The following is a 12,466-nucleotide window of genomic DNA, read 5'->3' on the forward strand; positions in this document are numbered from 1 at the left end:
TGTTTTTCCTGGATAGGAGTCTTGTTTGCTGCTAGTCATCATCTGGTTGTTCAACTGTGAAGGTGAGTTCTTTTCTTATTCTCTCCAGTAGGTTTTACTTGCATTTTCTCTCTCATAGAAAGGTTTGCTGCTACCAATTAAGGCTTATTTCTATGAATTATGAAGTCCACACTGCATTTGTTCGGGAATGTTTTTAGCCTTGCAAGTACTGAATCCATAGTTAGCGATACCGACCTAGAAGGGGAAAATCTTGAGGTTTTAAAACAGATGGTGTTCAAGGGAATTGACAAATCTTTTGGTGTGGATGTTTTGAATAGTGGTCTCATAGAAGTGGCAGCTTTTCCTCCAGCCATACCCTACCCAGAATTGATTCAAGAATGTATCGCTAGATACGACCCAGTCTCTGAGACCATTAGGAGAGACAATGGTGAAATCCTTCTTGCCATAAATCATGAAGTAATTTCCTCTGTCTTCAAGATACCTGATTACCAGTTCTCCAACTCTTCCCCTACTCAGTTAATCAATAAATTCAACACAGACAGAACTAGACACCGTAACAATGTAGCAAAATTCTGGTTGAAGGTTCCTCAAAGAGGTGGTTCTAGATTACCCAAGAATCCTAATAAGAATCACATGTTCCCTCACATTCATGATGTTATGCTTTTGTTGCACCGGGCCAGAGGGTCTGCTAAAGCTTACAGCTTCTACAACTGGATTTATTGCTACGTGCAGCTGGTTTTAGAAGGGAAATAGTATCTTGATTGGGCTAAATTGATTACTAATTCAATGAGGGAACAATTGAGTATGGATAAATAGTTCAAATAGAACTTCTTTATGTCTTCATATCTCTTGTATTGTTTGGCGTGTGTTAAGGAGTTAGTTGGAATACCAAAATAGCTCACTGAGGAGGATGTTCTCGTATATGAGTTCTATCCCATGTTGCAAAAGGATAAGGCTTTGCAGGATTTCAAAAGGGTGCACAATGCTTTTGTGGGCGACTTGTGCCATGAATTGAAGAATATGAAAGCTAAAAGAATCTCCGAGGATGTGCAGACATTGATAAAGAGGTTTGGTAGTTTCTATATCTAGTTTCCACGCTTTTGTTATATAAGGATAGGCGGCTTTGAAGAGGAGCCCTTCAAGCTCCCTCACTTTTGTTCAGATTGCTTTGTTCTAGTGGAGATATGTAGGCAGCTGACCTCTGTAATAAAAAAGGCAAAACCCAAGGATAAATGGGAGGGTCATTTTTTCCATCCACTAGGGTGTGTTGTCTTGTAGTTCGATGTTCGATGCTTTGAGTAGTGGAGCAGATCTCAGGAATTTCAATTTTTCCCTATATCCTGAAAGGAAAGATTTTGATAATAAGGGTTTTTCCCGAAGTCTTGGTCTAATGCCATACCTCCCAATGCCACAATTAGAAGACTTGAAAGATTGTTGTGATGATCTCAAGGTTTTTAAAAAGGGAAATATGAGGATGGTGTTAGAACAAGTCGATTCATTACAGGTAAAGCTGGACATTAAAGGGCTCAAAGAGGACTATCTAGAGCTATTTGAACTAGGATACTTAGCTAATGAAGAAACTAAAATGCCTCCAATCGACTGGGATGAGGAGGAGAAATATGATATACAATTAAGGACCAAAGGAGTTTTGGAGAGGACCACAGCATGGGATGCCAGGAAGAAAGTAGCGAAATTAGGCATTAAGTCTAATTTTGTGAGAACTAATGAGGTCCCTCTATGTTCGCCAAAGCATCTTCCTAACAATGCTTCTATGCTTGTTCGTGCAGGTAAAGATAAAAAGCCGCCCTAGCTTAGACATAGGTCTAATTTAGCTTTGGATTTCTGTACCCCTTGACATACCCGATCCCGAAGTGCTGCTTAAAGAAAGATGGATCAAGCAAAGGATGCAGGGCTGAAAGATATGATTCTTGATGTCCAAATATTTGAAATTGAGGATCTAGATAGCAATGTTACTAATGCCCTGGATTCTCATATGGCGACTATGGCTATGACACCACCTTCTAGAGAAATCAAAGGAACAACCAGTTCCAGTGCAAGTCCTAAGTGGTTGACCACTTCAGTGAACAGAAAGTGGAATTTTCTTCCTATGACTATTCCAATTCAAGAAATCGTCATTAAGTACATAGAGAAGAGCCCCAAGCCAAAAAGGTTCAAAACCGTCGCCTACCTAGACAATGATGAAGGAACTAGAAAATGGGTCACTGAAATCACCTCATACAAACCCAAGGATGAAAAAAAGGAAGCTAGCTCTGATGATTTTGAGATCACAAAGGTGGAGCTGGGAAATATGAGTAGGGACTCAGACAATCATTTCTTCTAGGTATCGGCAAAGAAAATGCTCACCAGATCGGAGAAGGATGGGTGGGAAAAGAGAGAGCTAAAGCGACACATAAATATTCTTGCCCAGTTCATCAACATCATTGGTTGCTTTGGGGCACTCCCTATATCTCATGCTACAAAGAACTTTGACCCAACTTCACTAAAAAATAAAAAGTTAATGAGCCAAGTTCAATGGGCCAAGAGTATTGCAGAAGCCATGGAGAAATGGATTGAGGGAATAGTCAAGGATGAGGAGAAGTATATCACCGACTCCTGGAAATTGTGTGACGAGATACAAAGTCTTATCGCCAAAGTTCAAAATCAGCTTGTGTCGTGGGAGAAAGAGGAACACAAATGGTAGAATATCTTGCCTTTATTTGCCAAAATAAAAGAATATGGGGTTACTAGGTTTCTGATAGAACACTCAATCAAACTGGTAGTGGATGAATGTCAGCTCTTTGTGTTGAAGAAAACCATAATGTGGTGGGTTCTTACCTTCAAGTCTGTGATCTCCAATGCTAAGACCTTTGTTTATGAGCTCTAGAATCTCCAGTGTAGTATAGTTAATGACAACAAGGTGGTTAACCCTGACCATGATTGGCAATTGGGGATTTGTGGGTTGAACACATAGGATGCAATCAGGGCTTTCTGAATAAACATGGAGAAAATCAAAGCCAAAAGTAATTTCAGTCCGGAAGATATAACAAGGGTCGCTAGGATTGAGTCTATGACCTTCATTGGAAATGATCAGTTACTGAAACATGCTAAAAAGATGGTGATGCACTGGTGGAATAAGGAAGCGGTGAAGGCAAAACTCAATGTGATGAAGGTTTCGAACCAATATATTATCCAGGAGCTCACAACTGCCCATGACGCCCACAAAAGTGGAGAGGATGATGGTGATGGGAAAGTGACATAATGCATTGATCCAAGCCTAGTTTCTTTTATTTATGTAATTTCTCATGTTTATGCAAAGCCTTTGGGACATCTGTCCCAAAATACATCTTGTTGGTTTCATAACTATTTTGGGGGAGGTCAAGTTTTTAGGGAGACCTCCCCTGTTCTAAAAACTATAAATTATAGAAAGATAAAGAGAATAGGGGTTAGATTTGGTGACAAATTTTTTTTAGTTTTTTTTTTTCCTTTGTCTTGTAAAGTTTCTATTTTGTAGAAGGAAGGATCAGACTTTTAAATCTGGAATGGAAAAGGATTTATAGATGTATTATCATGCCTTTGTCGCATAAGAATTTATATATACAAAGATCATACTAGGAAAATCTGTGGGTTTTGAATCTATGTAGACACATATCTTTGCATATGCTTATCTAATCAAATAATAGTAATGACCTTTCTATTGCAGAAAATTATTATTTTTCTGGTGCTCCTTCCTTTGAGTGTTTGCTTTTAAGAAAAGATTTGTGTTTGAGAACAAATTCAGTTTCTCTTATCTGTTCATTTCTTATTGGAATCGTGGGAATGGTGTTCTGAACTTTGATTCAGTTACTTCCATCTCTTGCATTGAAAATATTGGAAAGATGGTTTGTCTTAGAAATATGTGTGAAATATTGGCCTCTCATCCAAGAGTGAAGTAGGTAGCCTTACATGCTTTCAGCTTACAAGCTACTACTCAAATAAAATTAATTAGATTATTCCTTGAATAAATAAAATAGGGAGCTATACCTATGAAAAAATCAGAGGGAAGTGGTTTACATAACACTTACTCAACTATTTAGTTGAACACTTATCTTTAAAAGAAGGCGACAGAGTTTAAAATTGATCATTTAAGAAAGGACAAATCTATTCACTAGTAAATTTTTGGTGACTCTACTGGGGATAAAATGACAAAACAAGTAGAACATTCAATAGACCAGCATGCTTTGAGTTTGAAAGAGTTGTATCCAAAAATAACAAACAATACTCACAGGCCTGCCTTGCCTAAAACAGATTCCCAAGGTACAAGAATATTGTTGGGTTTAAAGGAGTTGTTGAAGATCTGAGAACCCAAGGGGTAACAACACTGGATTCTCATCCTTATACTAGATCACAGAGGAGGGAGGGAATAATTGATAATTGTTTTGAAGAATTGCAAGGGTTGTCATTTGCCACAAACTTTACTCCCAAAAGAAACGCTAGTAGTAGGCCTTCCTCTCCTGTCAGAATTACTCCTATACCTTCTTCTTCAAACCCTTGGCAAGCACTAACACTTACTAGAGTTCAAGCTCCTCCTCTAGTAACCATTTATCCTATCTTCATTATGGCCGAACCTTGGGGTGCTGTTGTTGGACCTCTTTCTCTCAGAGCTCATAATCTGCTTCCAAAAGGGGAGAGGGATGTCCTACCTAAATATAATGGAGATGGAAAATTCTCAGTTGAAGAGCACTTGAATTCTTTTAATCTAGCCACTAGGATTCTAGCAATCCAATATGAAGATGTGGTTGTTAGGCTTTTTGCTCAAACTCTTACTGAGGGGGCTATTGATTGGTTCAGTCATCTGCGAGCAGGATCCATAACTGACTGGCAAACAATGAAAACCACTTTTGAAAAAAGGTTCAAAAGTGCTGATGATGAACATTCATTACTGGCTCAACTCACACAAATGAAAAAAATAAATTCATGAGCCAATGAGGGATTATGTAGCTAGGTATAATAAGATTATCCATAAAATTCCTTAGGCCAAAAGGCCAACCATTGATAATCAACAATGTTTCTTCATAAATTCCATGCCCCCTAATGTAGGTTTTCACCTTAGAAGAAATAGGCCAGGTGATCTTGAGACTGCACAAAATGAAGCTATACAACTCAAAGATGATCTAATAATAGCTGGGAAATGGAGAAAGGATGTACAAACTCCTCAAGGTCAACCTCGGGCATCTACTTCTTCTACTGACCCAGTTTTTCAATGGCTTGTCAATGATATGATTGCTTTGGAGAGGCAGATACCAAAGCCTAGAAATTCCTATCCGTAGCCTTATCGGGATATAAGCAAAAAAACTTCAAATCAGTATAACTATGGATGATCGTTGCAATTGGCTACTGCTCCACAAAGATTGCAAATAGAGGCACCTCCTGACAAGGGTGTCATGTGTTCATTCCATCTTACCGTAGATCACGATGGGGTTCTTATCCTGATATGATAAGACATGTTCAAATACAAAACACAAAGGATGGATTACGTGAGTTCACTGAAGCAGAGAAAATTCAAGAGGTACCTGGTGACTCTAGATCATTCTACCTCGAATATGAGTTGGATTCAGAAAAAGGTAGTAATATTTTGGCAACCCTTGAAGGTCCTGCATGTGTGATCCTAACAAGGAATCAACAAACTTCCCAGTCTTCTTTTGTGAAACCTTCTGGAGGTAATTTAAAAGGTAAAGATCTCCCAAATAATAGCTTTTCCTCTCATTCAAAGACTCCTGAGGTTAGGATTTTGCAAAGGAATCATGAAGATAACAATAGCTCTTCTTCTTCCTCCTCCTTTGACATCATTGAATTTTGTAAAGCTTCTACTGTTCAACTTTCCACTACTGAGTATTTGAAACTAAACCCAAAAGAACTAGATAAGCTGGTCAAATATGCTAAAGGAGACTCTTCTTCCGAGTCCTTGGTGTATGGATGTGTGGAGAATAGTGATTTGATTGCTGCTAAAAAATCTTAATCTATCCTATTCCCATTAGCTAGCGTGGTTGATCCCTGTTCTTTTCATGATGCTGAAAATGGGCTTGAGGTTGTGGTTCTGAAACCTGAACCTTTCTACATATCCCTTCTCCTCAATGGTCAAAAGCTTAGCAATTGCATAATAGATTTAGGGGCATCAGACAACATAATGCCTTCAACCGTTGCTAGGTCTTTAGGTTTAACTCTCACGAAAACATTTGGGAGATGCTTTTTGATGGATGGGAAACAGGTTCCTCTTATTGGACAGGTAAAAGATGTCTAGGCAGTGCTAGCAGCATGCCCTGATAAAAGAGTAAAATTGACTATCTTGGTTGCTGACATTCCTACAAGTTATGAGATGCTCTTGAGTAGAACTTTTTGTAAGGACCTTGGAGGTGAAATCAAGATGGACTGGTTTGAGGCTATTATTCCTCTTGGAAAATAGAAAATCAAGCTTGAACCTGAGCCGAAAAATAAGTACACTATTTTTCCTTTGGATAATCCTAAATCCCAGATTTTGTTTCAAGAATGCAAGTTTGGAAACTATCTCATCCTTGCACCTAGCGAAAGGGAACCTGAAGAAGTAGTTGATGAACTTGGTCGGTTGTGGTAGATGGAATTCTATGGAAGTTGCACCAACTCTAGCTCTGGAGCAAGGGTAGTTTTACTGTCACCCAATGGTAATATCTTTCCTTTTTCTTTCAAGTTAAATTTTAAGAATATTAATAATACTGCAGAGTATGAGGCATTATTATTAGGATTAAATGAGGCCAGATGTAAAGGTATCAAATTGCTCAAAGTTAAAGGTGATGCAAAGTTGATTGTCAAATAGGTGAGAAATGTCTATACATTTAAGAATGACAGATTGAGACATTATAGAAATAGGGTTTGGGATGAGTTAGAATTATTTAATGCTTTCTTGATTGAAGCTATACTGAGGGATCAAAACAGTAGGGAAGATTCATTGGCTGTTTCAGCTTTAATTTTGTTACCACATCCAGACTTTAAGGATAATTCATATAGGATTGAAATGATTTATAGGCCTAGTGTCCCTGATAATGTAAATCATTGGCAAGTATTTGATGTAGATGCTTAGATCAAAGATTTTCTGGAATGTGTTTAGTCATTCTCCCAATCATATTTTGAAGGTTCTAAAAATATCTGCAAGGAGTTTAGTCCAGACTCGGTGTTGATCTCGCAAATAGTTTTATTCAGCTCAAAGGCAACAAAATTCTGAAAGGGTTAGTGACTCTAGAGAGGTTTCTCACCAGAGATGATGTGTTCATAGGGAAGAAAGTCCCCAAGGATGATGGGAAAGGAAGTTGCGAGAAAATAAATTTGGGCGATGAGTCCAACCCAAAAGAAGTAACAATTGGCAAGTGTTGTTCTCCGGAGGAAAAATGAATACTTGGCACACTACTGAAACAATACATTGATGTTTTTGCTTGGTCCTACGATGATCTGAAGGAGTTTAAAGATGGGCATTTTTAGCATTAGATTCTGTTGAAGCTAGGCATCTCTCTTTTCAGACAAAAATTGAGAAATTTCAACCCCATAATGGCGGATGCAATTTTTAATGAGGTTGACAAAATGCTTAAGGCTAGAATCATATATCCAATTCATCACTCTACCTGGTTATCCAACATTGTGCCCATAAGGAAGAAGAATGGGGAGATTCATATTTGTGTGGATTTTAGTAATTTGAATCAGGCAAGTCTGAAGGACAACTATGCTTTACCCAATATGGATCACATTCTGTAGATGGTATCTGAGTCAAAGATGATGTCGATGTTAGACAGTTTTTCTGGTTACAATCAAATTAGTGTTGCAAAGCATGAACAACACAAGATGGCATTCATCACTCCATGGGGAACATTCACATATAACCATATGCCTTTCAGTTTAATAAATGTCGGAGCCACCTTTCAAAGAGCTATGGATTCCTCTTTTAAGGATTTTCGGGATAGAATTATTGTTGTTTACCTAGATGACCTGACGGTATTTACTAAAGAGAGGAAGAACCATCTCAAGGATGTAAGGGCAGTTCTACAACATTGTCGAGAGAATGGAATCTCCCTGAACCCAAAGAAATCAGTCTTCTGTGTCATAGAGGGCAAATTGCTAGGACATATTGTTTCAAAGGAAGGAGTCAAGATTGATCCTAAGAGAGTTAATGCAATTCAATGTCTCAGTTTACCTTCAAACTAGACTGGAGCAAGGTTTTTCTTTGGTCAAGTGAATTTCTTAAGGAGATTCATTCCAAAGTTTGTAGAAACTACAAAACACATCATCATCTTGTTGAGTGAACAACATCCTTTCAAATGGACTAAAGAGGCAAAGAAGCTTTTGAAAGAATCAAGGGTTCAGTTGCAAATGTGCTTACTCTCATTAACTCAGATTTCACAAAGGACTTCATTTTGTATTGCTATGCATTAGAACATACGATGTCTAGAATACTGTTATAGATGGATGAATCTGGAGCCGAAGCACCTATAGCATTCATGAGTATTCCACTCAAGAAGCATGAGCTTAAGTACTCACTCTTGGAGAAACACACCTTTGTTGTAGTCAAGGCTATGAAACAATTTTGGTATTACATTCTACACTCTCACTCTTTGGTTTTTGCTCCAAACTCTGCGGTGAAAAGCATTTTAACTCAGCAAGAGGTCAGACTCAATAAAAGAGCAACTTGGGTAACAAAAATTCAAGAATATGATTTAGATATTTGTCCTATGAAGACAGTCAAAGGACAAGGTTTATACAAGTTAATAGCAGAAAATGAGATGGAAACAGAAGCAGAATTACCATTAACTCTTTTTGTTGGATTGCAGGATACCCAGTTCTCTGATGTGGCCTATTATTTAACTTATAGCAGCTGCCCAAGTCATTTGTCAGTAAAAGAATAAAGGAATCTTAAGTTAAAGGCTACTAAGTATGTAATTTGGCGAGATGTTTTGTACAAGAAAGGTTTGGATGGAACATACTTAAGGTGTGTAGATAAACCTCAACAACAAAAACTTCTAGAGATTTACCATGGTGAAGCCTATGGGGGGCACTTTTCATCATCCGCCACTGCTTTCAAAATTTTGAGGAATTGTTTTTATTGGCCAGGCATGTTTAAGGATGCATATATTTATGTTAAGGAGTGTGAGAAATGCCAACTCTTTTCCAAGAAGCCACATTTAGCGGCACTGCCTTTAAGGCCTGTGATAGTAGATGAACCTTTCAAACAGTGGGGCATTGATTTAATTGGGCTGATAAACCCTCATTCCAGTGTTGGTCATATGTACATTTTGACAGCAACTGACTACTTTACCAAGTGGGTGGAAGCCATTCCCACTAAAAAGGCAAACTCAGAGGTTGTGTGTAACTTTCTCAAAGATTACATCCTAGTTCATTTTAGGGTTTCTCAAAAGATTGTTGTAGATAACGCATCGTATTTTTCTTCTGAGGAGTTAACTATGTTTTTCTATGAGCATCAAATTACTCTCTCGCATTCCTCTGATTACTTTCCACAGGGTAATGGACTGGCAAAATCCAGCAACAAGAACCTGATAGCTATCATGAAAAAGTTGGTTGATGAAAATGCTCGAAATTGGCATAACAAGGTATATGAAGCTTTGTGGGCAGACAGAACCATGCCCAAGAGGGCCATTGGAATGGCACCTTTTGAGCTTGTGTATGGGGCTGGCACAAAACTTTCTTTACCTCTAGAATTATCAGTAGCCAAGCTGCAGATAGTAGTGGAGGACTCTTTCTTTCAGAATGCTTTGGAGAAAAGAGTTATGTACCTGATGAAGTTGGAAGAAGAGAGGGAGATGCTGGTGGATAGAATCATAAAGCATCAAAGTAGAGTGAAGAGGATTTTTGACATGAGAGCTTAGCCAAGAGGTTTCCTAATAGGAGATGAAGTGTTGTTATGGGATAAAAGGAAAGAGCCAAAGGGTGCTCATGGAAAGTTTGATTCATTATGGAAAGGCCCTTTCAAGATCTACAAAGTGGTGGCACAAAATGCTTTTTGACTCAACTACTCTAATGGGATGGTGATGCCCTATACCTACAATGGGTAAGATCACAAACTCTATAAATTTTAAGTCCTGTGGTCAAGAGTTTGTGTATATAGTAGCTTAGGTGTTTGTTTAGTTGTGGGTCTCCTTTTCCTTTCCCCTATTTTTTTTTTAGGTTTATGCAAAACCAGAGATAAGGAGTTCTTTGCATTTTCCTTCGCAAAATACAATCCCCAGTTAGAGCTAATGTTACTATGTCATTTATTCCTCATGACAAGAGCGAGTCATCCTATAAAACTTCCATTCAGAGTCCTTGTCTTTCTTGTAACACCTCAGTTCAAGCCTTAGTACGTTTGCAAATTATCTTTCAATCAAAAATGTCAAGTTTTAGTAATTGGTTGAAGTCTATGAACACATTGAACCATCTTCAACCAGGTTCAACAGGTTCATTTAGGTTCCACAGGTTCAGGGAGGTTTTCATACTAACATTTTCTTTAAGAGTCTTGCAGCGGCTCTTTAAAGGTTTCTTTTTTAGTAATGTGTTACATCATCTCTCTTCAGGCATTGAACTCATTGAACCAAGTTCAAGAGGTTCAAACATGTTCAACATGTTCAACATAGCACAAATGGTCAGCAACTTGGCATAATTAATATTCTTGGCAAAGATTTTCCCTAAGCACGACGTACACCTTGAACTACTTGAACTCTAATGAGGTCTGTTCAGGATGTTCATATGTGTATGAAGTTGGTGGGTCCTGTGGTTTAAATGATTTGATGGTGTATTCATTGCCAAATATGAGGAAGGTGAACCATGTCTTAAGTGACGTCAATCCTTGGCTTTTCGAAGTAAGTAATCATTTTGGGAACTAGCAGTTACTTCATAAATGCCACCATGCATTCAATGCATGCGTGCGATGTCCAATCCACAAACTTAACACACTCAGACCGACAATTGGAATTATTTCTTTTAATGTTTCCATATCATTGCCCTCACTATAAGGTATGAAAGATTATTAGTGCTCTACAACTTGTTCCTCACTACTACGGTTTTGTTTTTCCTAGATAAGAGTCTTGTTTGCTGCTAGTTGTTGTCTAGTTGTTCAACTGTGAAGGTGAGTTCTTTTCTTGTTCTCTCGAGTAGTTTTTACTTGAATTTTCTCTCTCATAAAAAGGTTTTCTGCAACCAGTTAAGGCTTATTGCTTTGAATTATGAAGTCCACACTACATTTGTTTGGGAATGTTTTTAGCCTTGCAAGTACTAAACCCATAGTTAGTGATACCAACCTAGAAGGGGAAAATATTGAGGTTTTAAAATAGAGGGTGTTCAAGGGAATTGACAAATATTTTGGTGTGGAGATTTTGAGTAGTGGTCTCATAGAAGTGGCAGCTTTTCCTCCAGCCATACCCTACCCAGAATTGATTCAAGAATGTATCGCTAGATACGACCCAGTCTCTGAGACCATTAGGAGAGACAATGGTGAAATCCTTCTTGCCATAAATCATGAAGTAATTTCCTCTGTCTTCAAGATACCTGATTACCAGTTCTCCAACTCTTCCCCTACTCAGTCAATCAATAAATTCAACACAGATAGAACTAGACACCGTAACAACGTAGCAAAATTCTGGTTGAAGGTTCCTCAAAGAGGTGGTTCTAGATTACCCAAGAATCCTAATAAGAATCACATGTTCCCTCACATTCATGATGTTATGCTTTTGTTGCACCAGGCTAGAGGGTCTGCTAAAACTTACAGCTTTAATGACTGGATTTATTTCTATGTAGCTAGTTTTAGAAGGGAAGCAGTATCTTGATTGGGTTGAATTGATTTCTAATTCAATGTGAGTATGGCTAAACAGTTCAAACAAAACTTCTTTATGTCTTTGTAACTCTTCTATTGTTTGGTGTGTGTTAAGGAGTTAGTTGGAATACCAAAATAGCTCACTGAGGAGGATGTTCCCGTATATGAGTTCTATCCCATGCTGCAAAAGGATAAGGCCTTGTAGGATTTCAGAAGGGTGCACAATGCTTTCCTGGGTGACTTGTGCCATGAATTGAAGAATATGAAAGCCAAAATAATCTCCAAGGATGCATAGACTTTGATAAAGAGGTTTGGTAGTTTCTATATCTAGTTTCCATGCTTTTATTATATAAGGATAGGCGGCTTTGAAGAGGAGCCTTTCAAGCTCCCTCACTTTTGTTCAGATTGCTTTGTTCTGGCAGAGATATGTAGGTAGCTGACCTTTGTAATTAAAAAGGCACAACCCAGGGATAAATGGGAGGGTCATTTTCCCATCCAATTGGGCATGTTGTCCTATAGTTTGATGTTCAATGCTTTGAGTATTGGAGTAGATCTCAGGAATTTCAATTTGTCCCTGTATCCTGAAAGGAAAGGTTTTGATAATAAGGGTTTTTCCCAAAGTCTTGGTCTAATGCCATACCTCCTAATGCCACAATTAGAAGACTTCTG

This window comes from Cryptomeria japonica, chromosome 3 (genome assembly GCF_030272615.1).
Source record: "Cryptomeria japonica chromosome 3, Sugi_1.0, whole genome shotgun sequence".
NCBI classification, from domain to species: Eukaryota; Viridiplantae; Streptophyta; class Pinopsida; order Cupressales; family Cupressaceae; genus Cryptomeria; species Cryptomeria japonica.